General features: G+C 31.6%; 1 protein-coding gene across 2 annotated transcripts in view; it reads left to right on the top strand.

Moving 5' to 3' along the window:
• Positions 1-13,261, top strand: part of BCHE (butyrylcholinesterase) — a 47,512-nt gene that overhangs the window by 17,876 nt on the left and 16,375 nt on the right. The window lies entirely within an intron of this gene.

Here is a 13,261-nt window from a genome sequence, read left to right as displayed (position 1 = left end):
TTTATCTACCATAGTGAAGAGGGAGAAAAGTACTGCTTTTTCACTAAAGGGGGCTCATTAAAACCTGAAAAATCATCTTTATAGGATCCATATACTTGGAAACAATGTGATTTGTTTTCTATGTTTTCCCAAGTATGTTCTGTATTTGAAAAAACTATAACATTTGTAAATCTCAACTTCAGTCTCACATTAGAATTAATTAATCAATTATTTATAATTAGGTTTATAATATAAATGTAATATATAAATATAAATATTATAATAAAATATAATCTGACTACTTTTAAAAACTTGTCAGATACAAAATATGTAATATTTTAAATACCTTTTCAGATATAAAATTATAACTTCAAATTTCACAAAGAACATAATGTAATGACTTTAAATATTTTTACTATATAAATAATTGTGGTTTCTACTTTTTCATCATCAAAAATAACTAAAATGTGTTTGGTTAGATTGAGGGGGTTCCAAGAAATTGTCCTTGCTCACATTGGCCATCCCAGGCAGTAAGACTCAAGGTCAGAGTGCTGGAAAACACAGCTGTATTTTCTTTTTATTTTCTATGTTTATACACTTCCTGGGCTTCTTCCTATTATTATAGTAGTTACTGTTAACCTGTTGGGGTGACCAACAGACTTAGCATAAATGGAATGTTAATATTAACTTGCCAATAGACCACTGTTATATAAGAGCAAGTGGGTCTTTACCTTATGTATATTAAATTGAATTGTTTTTGGTATATCAGTTTGAAAGGATTGATATCAAAATAATATTTATTTTATTAGTGTTAAAATATTAATTAAAGTATATTTTATCTGTCAATGCATTTCAAACAAAGTAACCTGATGTTGTTACATGTTAGATTTCATGTTTTACTTAAAATCCAAAATGTCAGTTATGGTTTTGCTGGTTTGGTAATGTTTCTGGAAATATGAAAAATTATACATTTTATCAATCTCCTTGAAATAAGAATTCACATTTTTATAGAGCACTTGCTAATCACAAATTTTAAAAATTTTTATGCAGATGTGTCATGTATTATGGTGATTTGTTTATATTTAGTCATTCAATAAATATATTTGAAAACCTATATGCATCAAGCATTACCTAGGTAATGGGGATACAGCAGTAATGAAAAATATGCAAGGAAAAAAGATTTAAAAGAACAAAAGAAAAACATTGGGACGAAACGCATAGAGAAAATTTCTACCTTGCAGGGCCTTATGATCTAATAGAATGAAAACGACAACAAATAAAATATAATATATTTTATAATGACCAAACTCTAAAATTACTAAACATAGTTAGAGGCATAGAGCATGATGTGAGTGGAATCATGTGGATATCTGGGGGAAATTTATCATGTGAATGTCTCAGAGAAGTTTTCTCAGAAAAGAAAGCAGCAAGGACATGCTTATGACTGAAGTTTCTAAGGTGTTGAAAGAACAAGAAAGCTAGAATATGTGAGCTGTAAGTGGTAGAACGTAAAGTCAGGGAAACGTAGAAGACCGAGATGTATATTATTTGAAGCTTAGGTAAGTCCTCGGTATCTACTTTAAATGAAACAGTAAGCCACAGAAGATTTGGGGCAGTTGTGTTAATTATACTAAATTTTATAATTATACTAAACTGTTACAAGTATCTCTCTGAGCAGTAGATGAATAAGGGTGAAGCAGAAAGGCTAGGAGGCCCTATAAAAATCGAGGTGAGAAATAATTGTGTCTTGGATTTGGTTTAAGTGGAAAGAAATGGTCAGATTCAGGATATGCTTTGAAAGAAGATCTGGAAATATTTATTGTAGGTTGGATGTGAGATATGAGAGAATAAGTGGAGACAAGGATGCTCCACAGATTTTGACCTGACTTACCAGGACAGAGGTGCCATTTCCTGAAAGAAGAATGACTATGGGAGTGTATAGTTGGGATTGTGTAGTCACAATTGCATTTTAAGTTTAAGTCGCTTATTTTCAGACACTTGGAGCAACAAAATAGCTACTTGGACACTGAAGTCTGGAAATCAAGAGAGTGGTAGGAGCTAGAGATACAAATTTGATATTTAACAGCATGAAGATGACATTTAAAGCCATGAGACAGGATTCTGTCATTTATGGCGGTGGCAGACAGAGCAGATGTCTGACCTCCAAGACTAGAGGTCAGGTGGAGGAAGAGCCGCCAGCTGGGAGAATGGTAGCCAATGAGTAGGAAGGGCAACTAGGAGAACAAAATATCTCCCCAAGACCAAATGAAGAAAGTGTTTTAAGGAGGAAGCTAATATATCTATCAAATATAGAAAGAATAAAATGAAAACCACATGGAACTCTATATAAAGGTCTGTGGGTTTGGAAATGTGAATGCTATTTGTAGCAGAAATATGTGATGTTTTGAAGGATTTGTAGGAACAAAAACCTTAATGAAGTTTCCAGACAGAACAGGAGGAGAGCAATTAGAATTACAATTCAAAACAACTTCTACAAAGAACTTTACTCTGAAGTGGAGTGAAAAAATCAAATCAAGGTATGTAGGGACAAGGGAGGGAGTGAGGTTTTTTTGTTTTTGCTTTTATGTGGGAGATACCACAACATGTCTGTGTGCTGATGGGAAAGGTACAGTGATTAATGTGACTAATTTGGTTTTGTGTCAGCATTGGAATCACTCACATAATTTTATTACATTATTTATTTTCTTTTAAGAAAACAGTGCATCTAAATACAATGCAAGCCCTTAGAAGTGAGGCTATTTGTAACTTGGATTTTGTGGAGAGCAAACTAAGGGAATCAAAACATAAAAACAATAGGGAAAAAAAACCAACACCCAAATATTTTGAACATCAGAACAATTTATCATGAAATATTTCTCTGATACAGGGTTGAACAAAAGTAGGTTAATAATAATGATGAATGTTATAATAATTGAGTAATACTATAGCATTGCCTTGCATACTAAACCATGCAAGGCCATAATGCTAAACAATGCCTTGCATACTCATGCCTGTAAACCTACTCTTCCCCACCCCGGTGCTTATTCCACATAAAGGGCTGCATTTTATCACTCGGACCCTATTGACTTGTAATGAGCCCTAAATTTTAGAGAGTTGTCATTTTACTTTCTAAGATGAGAGACATATTTATTGGGAGATCTCTTTGTAAGTTATATAAATGTTTAACTATGATGTATACCTGAAACTAATGTGATATTGAATGCCAACTGTAATTGAATAATAATAAGAAAAACAATATGCTGTTCTGGGGAAAAAAAAAAAAAGCTGAGAGACAAATCGGAAGCGGCAGTTTTCTGAAAGCTAAGGCAGGAAGCAGGCCAAGCAACTTTGCAACAGACCCAGAGGTCAAAGACTAACAACGAGGCAAGCAGCTTGGGGAAGAATTTCTGATATGTGAACCAGTAAAAATAGTAACAAAATATTGACCCAGAGACCATGTAATATACCATGTAGTGTCTTCTATATATCTTTTAGCATTCAGGGAAATATATGATGTAGAAAAATTAATTTCATAAAATAAAATGATTATGCTATAGTAAAAATAATAGCCCTTGAGGACTACTTTTTGCACATGAGAATTATACTATTAAATGTTTTTAATAAAGTTATTAAATATAAAAATAATTGTATTTATGCAGTTTGAGTGATCCACTTTTAAGCAAAATTGTTTCATTGCTTTTGTTTTTATATTTAGACTACTAATTAAAATTTAACATAGCTGCATTTTCCATGACTGATTTAAAAAATAAAAGAATAATTGTATTCATTTTAGTTATTGATAGTGTACTACAGCAGCTTCATTTGATAATTGTTGTGAAATAAATTTCAGTGAAGTTAACTTATAACAAGTAAATTGTAAAAAAAAAAAGGAGGAAACTGTCACTACCTGCATATTTTCATGTATTAACCTTGCCTCAGATGTTTATGTTCTTCCAGAAATTTCCCCTCAGTTTTATCCTCTGATCTTGCCACAGTTTGTCTTATAAGACAAAATAACCATATCAGTTCTTCATTTTATGGTATACTAAAGAACAAAAAAACATTTTTAAGAGATAAAAGGAGTAACGGCTTGCCTAAAATACCGGCAAGGAAACTAATGTCTAACAACTTACTACTCATTTCAAACAGAAGTCGGTTCTCCAGATGGGCACCGAAGCAGAGCTGATGGCACAATGCATCCTTGCCCTCAGGGGCAATTTGACTCGTGAAGATGGTTGTCCCAGTGACATGGCCCACCCTCAAAGTGGAAAGCTGATAAGAAAGCAATGCACTCAAGAACAATGGGAACACAGGTTACAAAGTGATAAGGCTATGCGGAGTCTGCAGTGAATCCCTTAAAATACACCTTTACCACACAAATGGAGGAAGTGCATGTACTAGAAATAAACACTCTTCCAGGACGCTATATAGAGCACATATGAAGATATTTTAAGTGGGCATAATCTGCTTAGTAGAGACAATATAGAAAACTTTCCTAGACATTTTCTCTGTGAATTTGAATCTGCTGCTGGAAAATCACAACATAGATATGTATTATCTGTAGCTCATACTAAGTATAACTGTAGATACTAAAACCAATTCTTCTTGTCAGATATACATTTTTAAAAATTCAGTAAGCGACAATTTAGCCTACCTAAAACATGCTATTAGTGTCTCCCAGGTAAATCTCAACTTCGATAATTGGAGTGAAAATAAAGAATGCATTTAAATCAATTAATACAATGTCTATCACACAGCAATCATGATTAATAATGACAATTTAAATATTACTAGGAATCACAAACAAAAAAAATTCTAAGATGTGTAAAACTTACTGAACTCTGTGAAAGACCAAAGAAATAGTGGCAATATTCAATGTTATGATAATAAAATAATGCTTAGCTTGATGACACTTTTTTTTTTAAGTTTGACAGTTAAGGAAATTTAAAGAGGGGCCATGTCCTAGTAGACATGCTTAGAGTCAACTTCCACTGTTATAAATTTAATAATCATAATAACCATGCCACCTTTTTTGGAGAACTATGTACTCTCTACAGTATCATATTATGTATTTTACCTTGGGAGGTACTATAATATGAAAGTGTGCTACCCTTGGACTACAAAAAAGAATGTATTTTAAAATGTGTGAGATATTTAGAGAGGAAAATACCTAACAAACATTTGCCTTATGGGCCACTGAAAAACTCATTTTAAATACAAGCAATGGATCGAAATAGCTATACATGTGAGATGACACAGGCATACACATAATGGGAAGTAACATCTTTTAAAGCACATTTAATGTAAAAAAAACTTTAAACTCTATTTATGCCTCTTAGCTTTTTATTACATAACATTTAAAAAACAAAAAGTGTTCTTTAGGTATTTAAGTTGTATTTACTATGCCACACAGGAGACACACGGATGTTCATATTTAGGCTCTGACTGGTGTGGCTTCGTGGGTTGGGCATGGTTCTGCAGAATGAAATGTTCTGCACTGGATTCCTCATCAGCGCACGTGGCTGAGTTGCAGGCCAGATCCCCAGTGGAGGCATGTGAGAGGCAATGGATTGAAAGTTTCTGTCCTTTTTTTCCTCCTTCCCTTCCCCTCTCTCTAGATATCAATAAAAAAAAATCTTTAAAAAAACATTCAAATTAAATACTAGTGTAATCTTGACATAAAAGTTGAATATTTCATAATTTTTTAAAAATTGAAACTGCCTGGAAATTGGATTTAGCTATTTTTTGTACTTAGACTTTAATATTTTCACTCATGTTGGCTTTATATTACCTACCCAAACCCACAAATAGCCCCCATAAAATTAAGGTGAAACATCTTTACACTATAGAAAAATAAGTTTATCATTGTTTTGTCATCCACGAGAGAAATATTGTATAATATTATGAACACCCATTTATCATAAAAAGAAATCATATCATAATTACTTAAGGAATACAAGTGGATTGCTTATTTTTAAATGGACAATATAAGGAAAAAATGTAGCTTTCTTAGTGTTGAAACTCAATAATGTATAAAATCAAAAGGAGTAAATAACTCTAAGTATATCACTTCATAATTGATGATAGATTTTTTCCTACACTTCATTTTCATAACTTGTCCATAGATAAGGTTATACTCAACATTTTTTCATAGTGTATGCCTCTGTTTTATTGATATGAATAGCATTTTGGAAATACATACATAGCAGTCTAAATACTAATCAAATTAAGTCTTCTAAAGTTTTAGCAAAAAGAACCATTACCCTTAAAATATTAAACATTTATTTTTTCTTTTTAAATATTTATTAAGTGTATGAAAGAGGAGCAAATTGATGTCTAATTAAAATAGAAGATATTTCTTAAAGACAATCTTATTATAATGAATTATGTAGCATTTGCTTATAAAATATCCCTGGAGTATTAATAATTAAACAAAAATTACTAAAAGTATATGCAAATTGTTAGTTTCCTTATGATATCTGTACCTGTTATATAGAATAAGTATGTATGTGACAAGTCCAATTTTTTAAAATTGATTTTTCATCAGCATATATGAACTCATAAACAGTTTCTGACGTATCCATCACTCCTTTTTCAGTATCTGGTGTCAGAATACTTGACATTATTTAAAATAGGCTACCAGGTCGTTGGTTTTTCTTAGTGAAATTTAACTCAACAAAATCTTAACCACAGTAATATTACTGTGAGTAAAATACTGCTTACAATAAAATTTCTAATAATAAAATTTCTTCATCCTGATTGCAATAACTTTTAAATGAACATCTCAGTGTACTGTGCAGTGATAACTTTTTAAAAACAACTGTAAATATTTTCAAATGTGTTAAATATGATTATGTTTTAGATAGGGAGAAATGCAACTATATTTCCTAAGGAAACTTATTGGGCAAACAATCTTCTAGAAAATATTACTTACTTTAAAAATGATCTTTATTGTGAGACATTGCAGCAAAAAAAGAAACAGAAAAGAATATCATATAATGTCAGAAAATAAATATTATAATTCAACGGTAATGTACATCAATCTGCAGAATTTTTTTCTAAACTTACAAAAATATACCAGATGCTAGAAAGTTGAATAAATTAAAGTGAGGGACCTAATGAAACTTTTTTGTTGTTATTCTGTAACATTTATCTCAAAAATAAGAAATAAAAATTATTATTTGAGGTTTTATCTCCATTTTATTAACAAAAAAATATCATGACTTGGTAAGGAAAATACAAAGTATTACTGTTGTAGTAAGCCCAGCAAGATGCTGTTGATGAAAGAAATTTGGAGATATGTGAGTCCACCACATACAAAAATAATTAAAACTGAGATTGGATAAGTTTGTCAGGGAAGAGGATAGAAGCACAAAGTAAATTTGAGTTAAAGTGATGCCTTGGGAAACTAGAATCTAAATGACAGTTTGTTTGTTTTTTAAATTTATTACAAACATTTGAATAATGAGATCTTACTTGCTTCTGGTCACAGTGATGGGGATTTTAAAAGTAGGACATAAGACAGGTATCTTTATTAAAAATCTCTAGGAAGGCAAGCACACTTTTAAAAAGTCCTGCAAGTAAGTTCGGTATGACCCTTAATTAGATGTTTCTCTTCATTACCACCATTTTCTCCTCCTCTTACTTCCCTTTAAATAAAGGACCACTGATTTATAATGTAGGAATGAGAAATGTACCTAAAATGTTTTTTTCAAACTACACACACAAGAGCAGGCTAACAATATAGGAGAAAATAATGGTAGTAGCAAAAGAGAAACAGCACAAAAATAAATACATATTTAAATTAAAAGCTATCCCATCGATATTATTCTCAACACTGTACAGATAATAGAAACTAGTGATAAATGCATATCTGATGGAATGTGTTTTTTAAAAAAGTGTCGGGTTGAAGATTTTTTTAAATTACAGTCTTAAGAAATGAAATACTATTTAATTTTAATTATTTCTCAATCCTAAAATTATTGAAATAAATCAAATTAAAAACTGAAAATCTAAACGCTTTGACTTGGATATAGGAAGTGAAATGCTGTGACTGACTTAGCTGTAATTAATAAGTCATTCGGAAGTCACATACATCATTGTCACTAACGAAGAGTCTGGAAGAAATGGCCTGAGCTGTATTTAGAATCTATGAGACCTGCAAAGTCCACTCTGTTCCTCCTTCTCGCATTTCTCTTTCTCGGTCAGAGCCAGACAGCTGTAGGCAAGATGCAGGGCAGGAAGTAAGGTTTGCTTGCACATTCCTTCTTCAGTTCCTCTCACAATTTTCTGTGACTCAGTAGCCTGCATGTGTTATTACATGCTCTTTACAGAGATTTGGCTATACCCCTTGTCTTTATTCACAGACAATATTACCATCTGAATTTTTTAAATATTTATTGCACTTTTATTTTTTATTTCCACAGATCACATTGGTGGATCTCTGAGGTCAGGGACTTCATCAGTTCTGTTCACTGCTCTGTGTGTTGCTCATAGAGAAGTTAATAAATTCCAATGAATGAATAACAAACAGCTTCCTGAAAAAATGTTCAATATGCTATTATGGATTCAAAAATATTCAACAGAATACTGACTACCACGTAATACATCTCCCTATAGAAAGGCCTCATTTTCTCACAAGTGCAGAGGTTATCTTTGGCCTTTAGGGGAAAAAAGGTGCTTGTGTGAGGATGTAAAGGTTTCTAATTTCAAGTAAAACAGAAACTCTGTCACTAAGGAGATGTTAGGTATGTACTATGTGGGCAAAAGCACAGAACCTTTGGGTAAAATTTACGTAAAGACCAGTATTAGCTTAGTATAAAAAAAGTTCTTTCTGAGAATGAGTGGAAAAGTAACCCCAGCACCTGAAATTCCAGTAGGGTTTGAATACAGGTCTGTTTTATCAACTAGAGTTAGTAATGAGTAAAGTCGTCTGGGATCGGAATGATCTTGTCCAGAAAATGACATATGCCTAATTATGGGAAATGAACAAATAGAAGCTGGAATACCTTTCTGCATATCTCCTAGAGAGAATACAATGCTGAATAGGAGACTAGAGAACATTACTTCAAGAAAATTTCAAGTTTATTTGAAGAACATAATGTGTACCTTTCAGTAAAAAAATAAAATTGATATAAATCATAGAAAATCTAGGGAAAATCTCCAGAAAAAAAATTAACTGCAACAATGTAAGAAGTGGACATCTTTTATTATAAAATATTTTCAACTCCATGCTAATAAAATATGATGCATAAATGATTAATAATTGAAGGCTTAAATGGGACATCATAAACATGTTCAGTAATGAAAAATATAGGATAAATTTTAATTTAGTAAATATATGTCAAATAACTGACATAATAGAAGAATATATATTGAAAAAGAAGACAGGATATTATATGGTAAATAGCAAACATTTACTGTTATATCTTCAATGTTAGTATAGATTTAAGATTACTTATGTATAGTGTTTTCATCAATTAGTTAAATTATATAATTATTCAAATAGTATTATTTTCTATAACAACCATATTAATGATTACAAAGGCAATATGGTTGGCTGCTCACTTTGGCAAATTTACTAAGCATGATTTGGGGGTTTATTCTGTATTGCAGTAAAACTTAAACTGTTTGTTGTGCTAAAAGTTTCCTTCAAAAATAGTGTCATTTTCTTATATACACTTTAACATGACATATTTGTTTCACCTTACTTTCCCTAGAAATGGTGTTTTGTATATATAAAAATAAAATCAAATACATACATTGTTAAAAATTTAATTTGCAATGTATTCATCATATTACTTAAATCTTTTCTTTGAAAATTGGAGATACTTCTATGTGCACCTCTATAATAACATTGCGCTGTGTTCACCTGCAGTGTAATGGGTTCCTCACTTCATCAAGCGCCCTGGTAGGCAAGACACTTGCAGAGCAGCTTTCATTGAGCACTGACTGTGCTAGGTTACATGGGTAAAAACAGGCGCTCTCTCTGCTCTCATGGGATTTTCCTGTCAAATGGAGATTAGTCAATATAGGGATTTCCAGCAAGTGGTGTTCTAAAGGACATAACTTTGAATTCTAGAAGAATTTTCTGATAAGCTCAAATTACCAATTGGAGGAAAAAATCACAATATTTTAAGGCTGTGAATAATTTTTTAAAGCGTTTGATTTCCCCAGCCCCTTGTAATATTCATGTTCCCTAAAATCAAGGTATTTTAAGACTCTTACGTGCTACTACAAAATTAAATTTCCACAACCTTTCCTTGGAATTTCCCAGGCTTATCCCTGGAAGAGTGGGCTTGTTGTCATCAGCTTTCTGGCCCAGACTAAAACAAACTGACATGAAGAAGAATAAAACTGATAGAATTTGGAGGACTCAAAAAAGACACTAATTTGTTTCAAGGTTGGGATTATTATCTTATCCATAGTCACTGCTGTCTGCCCTCTTGTTAAAATAAGTGCTCTAGTGTCATATGTGCAAATGCATTGGAACTTTCCACAAACCTTTAGGCTACAGCCCCTCTGAGATTCCATCCCAAAGACAGCAGTTACTCTACTGACACTAGAAAACAAACAAAATTATAGAAGTGGTTCTTCTGTCACTAGTGAGCAACACAGAAATTAGGCGAGATATCTGTATGCATTTATTAAGCTAATAAAAAAGAAAAGATGCAAGAAAAGGAAGGAGGAAAGGAGGAAGATATAAAAAGAATTATATATATAATTATATATAATATATGATTATATGCATAATATGTTATATAAAGGAATTATATACTTATATATAGATTGAATATTATATATGATTGTATAATTTATACATATAAAGATACTATTTATATGATGATACAGAAATATTATTGTATATTATATATAAAGGAATCATATATTATATTATGTTATGTTATATATGTTATTACATTATATAGCATATATCACATGTTAATGAATTCCATATATATATATTGTGTGTGTGTGTGTGTATGAAGGAGGAAGGAAGGAAGGAAAGAAGGGAAGAAACATTCTTTCTTCTCTCTAGATCAATCTAGTATTCAGCCTAGTTCATTTTCCTGAGAACTAGAGGCTAAACCTTGCCTAGTGTTCCTCTTTAACTCTCCAGGAAATTAAACAAATCTTTCTGCCCATAAAATGCAGAGGAAAGAAGAAAAAAATCTTCCAGGCCATGGAAGTTTGTTCATTCATCATACCACCATTATAGTAAAGATCTTTGAGGTCCTTTAGCAATATTTTGCCCTTTCAACTGATGAAGAAATGAGACTGTACAATGCAACCTAATTGTTAAGTGTGTGCACTGGGAATCAATTTGTTTGCATGACTCCACCCAACTATTTTTATGACGTATTTAAGAAAGTTGGTTAAGTACAAAACCTCTTTTAACTACTAGTGAAAATTCAAATGTTCTAATAAAATATAGAAAATGTATTTTAAAGTGGACATTTGATTCCTAGTTATAAGTTTAGAAGAAAAAAATCACATCTCAGCAAAGGTAAAAATATGTTAGGAGATTTAGATTTGGATTAAAAGTCAAATAATCTTTGTGTGTAAGTCATTGTTTACTACTTTTCCCCCTTAAATATGATAGAATTTACCACACTGACTGATAACCTGTACCAGGTCTTTTGTTAGATGATTGTAATAAAAATCTTTTTTAAATGATTAGACAAGGTTCCTAACACAGGCAGCACTTAAGAATTTTCACCTTGTATGTTGTATTTAGGCTTATTTTTTACATCATTTTTTAGACCAGCGGTTCTTCTTACTTACCTGGCATCCATACGCATAGCACATGTCTAACTGCATTACAGTGTACTTGGCCTTTGCGCATTGCTAGTGCTAAAATCTCACCCCATATTACGCAGGACTCAAGTTACCTCAGTTGCTAATTAATCTTCAGATTGGAAGATGATGTACAGCTAAATATACCTAATTTTTCTAATGGTACTTTTAAAACTGAAATGTGATTGGCTTCTTTTTATTAGTGTTGAGTGGAAATAAATATTCCTCTCCCTTTTTGTCCTCCACTAGAAAGTTTGGCTCATTGATGTATTTTACTTTTTCAGAAAATTTGGTAACAAAATCACAGTTTATATATTTCCTTTTGGATTTCCTTCCATTCCCTTGTCTTCCTTTCCCTTTCCTTCTCATCCTTTCCTTTCCCTTCTATTCTTTCTCTCATACAGATCTAGATTCCAATCTCTCTGTGAAGAAGTTTAGAATGTATCCCAATCTGTAGTTAAGAATGATAAAATAATTTTAAAAATTAATAACCAAATTGAACATGGACTCTACTTCCATATTATATTTTGATTCAAGAAGGCAGATGTAGACAATTTCTGAATCACTGGCAAGGCAGTCCTGCCCCTCAGGTGACCAGATTCCTGCCTAGACAAACAAACCTGTTGGAGTGAGGAGGAAACTTAACAAACTAAAGAATCTAGGGAATTCTAAAGAATCCGTTCTTCAAAAATTACTGTCCTCATTTCTATAGTTTGCAAAGAAAATGTTGAGTAATAAGAGGATGCAAATAACAAACCCCCCCCCTAGATTTAGATATTTGCATTAACTATAATCTAAATTGTAAGTAATCCACTTATAAAGAATACTATATGTATGACTACAATCAATTTGTATACACTTTATACAATCAATTATTATACACTTCGTATCAGGTGCTTTAGTAACAGATATTTTTGTCTTTATTCATCCAGAGGGAAAACAGTATAGACAGTGAGTCTAGATGGAGGACATAATTGAACAGGCTTAAGAGACACTCATGCATATTATTATTTTTCATCAGCTGATACAGGACTTTGAAGATAAATATAGTATTATTATATCTTTAGGCACTTAAAGGGTCAATGTGAGTTTTCAAGTTTTTAATCTTTAAAGTAATGTTTACAAGACTTTTTTATCTTAACAGATGAGAATAAAGTGAATTTCTCTTTTCTAACACTGTGAAAATTAATAATTTAAAGAGATACTGAATCAATGCAAAATATATCCAAAGTTCTGAAGGCTGTTCACTTCTAATTTTAACAAATATTTTTGAACTTTCTTTTTAGGTTTATGATAAATGCTGAGCATGCAAAATTCTCAAAATATACTCATTATTTATATAAATTGGCATCCTTACAGTGAGGTGCAATAGAATGTTATGATATAAATTAAATTTTTATGTAACTAATATTCATTCAATTGTGTTTGGTTTCTTTAATATTCAAGTTGCAGAATATAGGCACACATACATGTACATACACAAATA

Source organism: Desmodus rotundus, chromosome 2 (genome assembly GCF_022682495.2).
Source record: "Desmodus rotundus isolate HL8 chromosome 2, HLdesRot8A.1, whole genome shotgun sequence".
NCBI classification, from domain to species: domain Eukaryota; kingdom Metazoa; phylum Chordata; class Mammalia; order Chiroptera; family Phyllostomidae; genus Desmodus; species Desmodus rotundus.
This window is presented reverse-complemented; position numbering and strand designations above follow the sequence as displayed.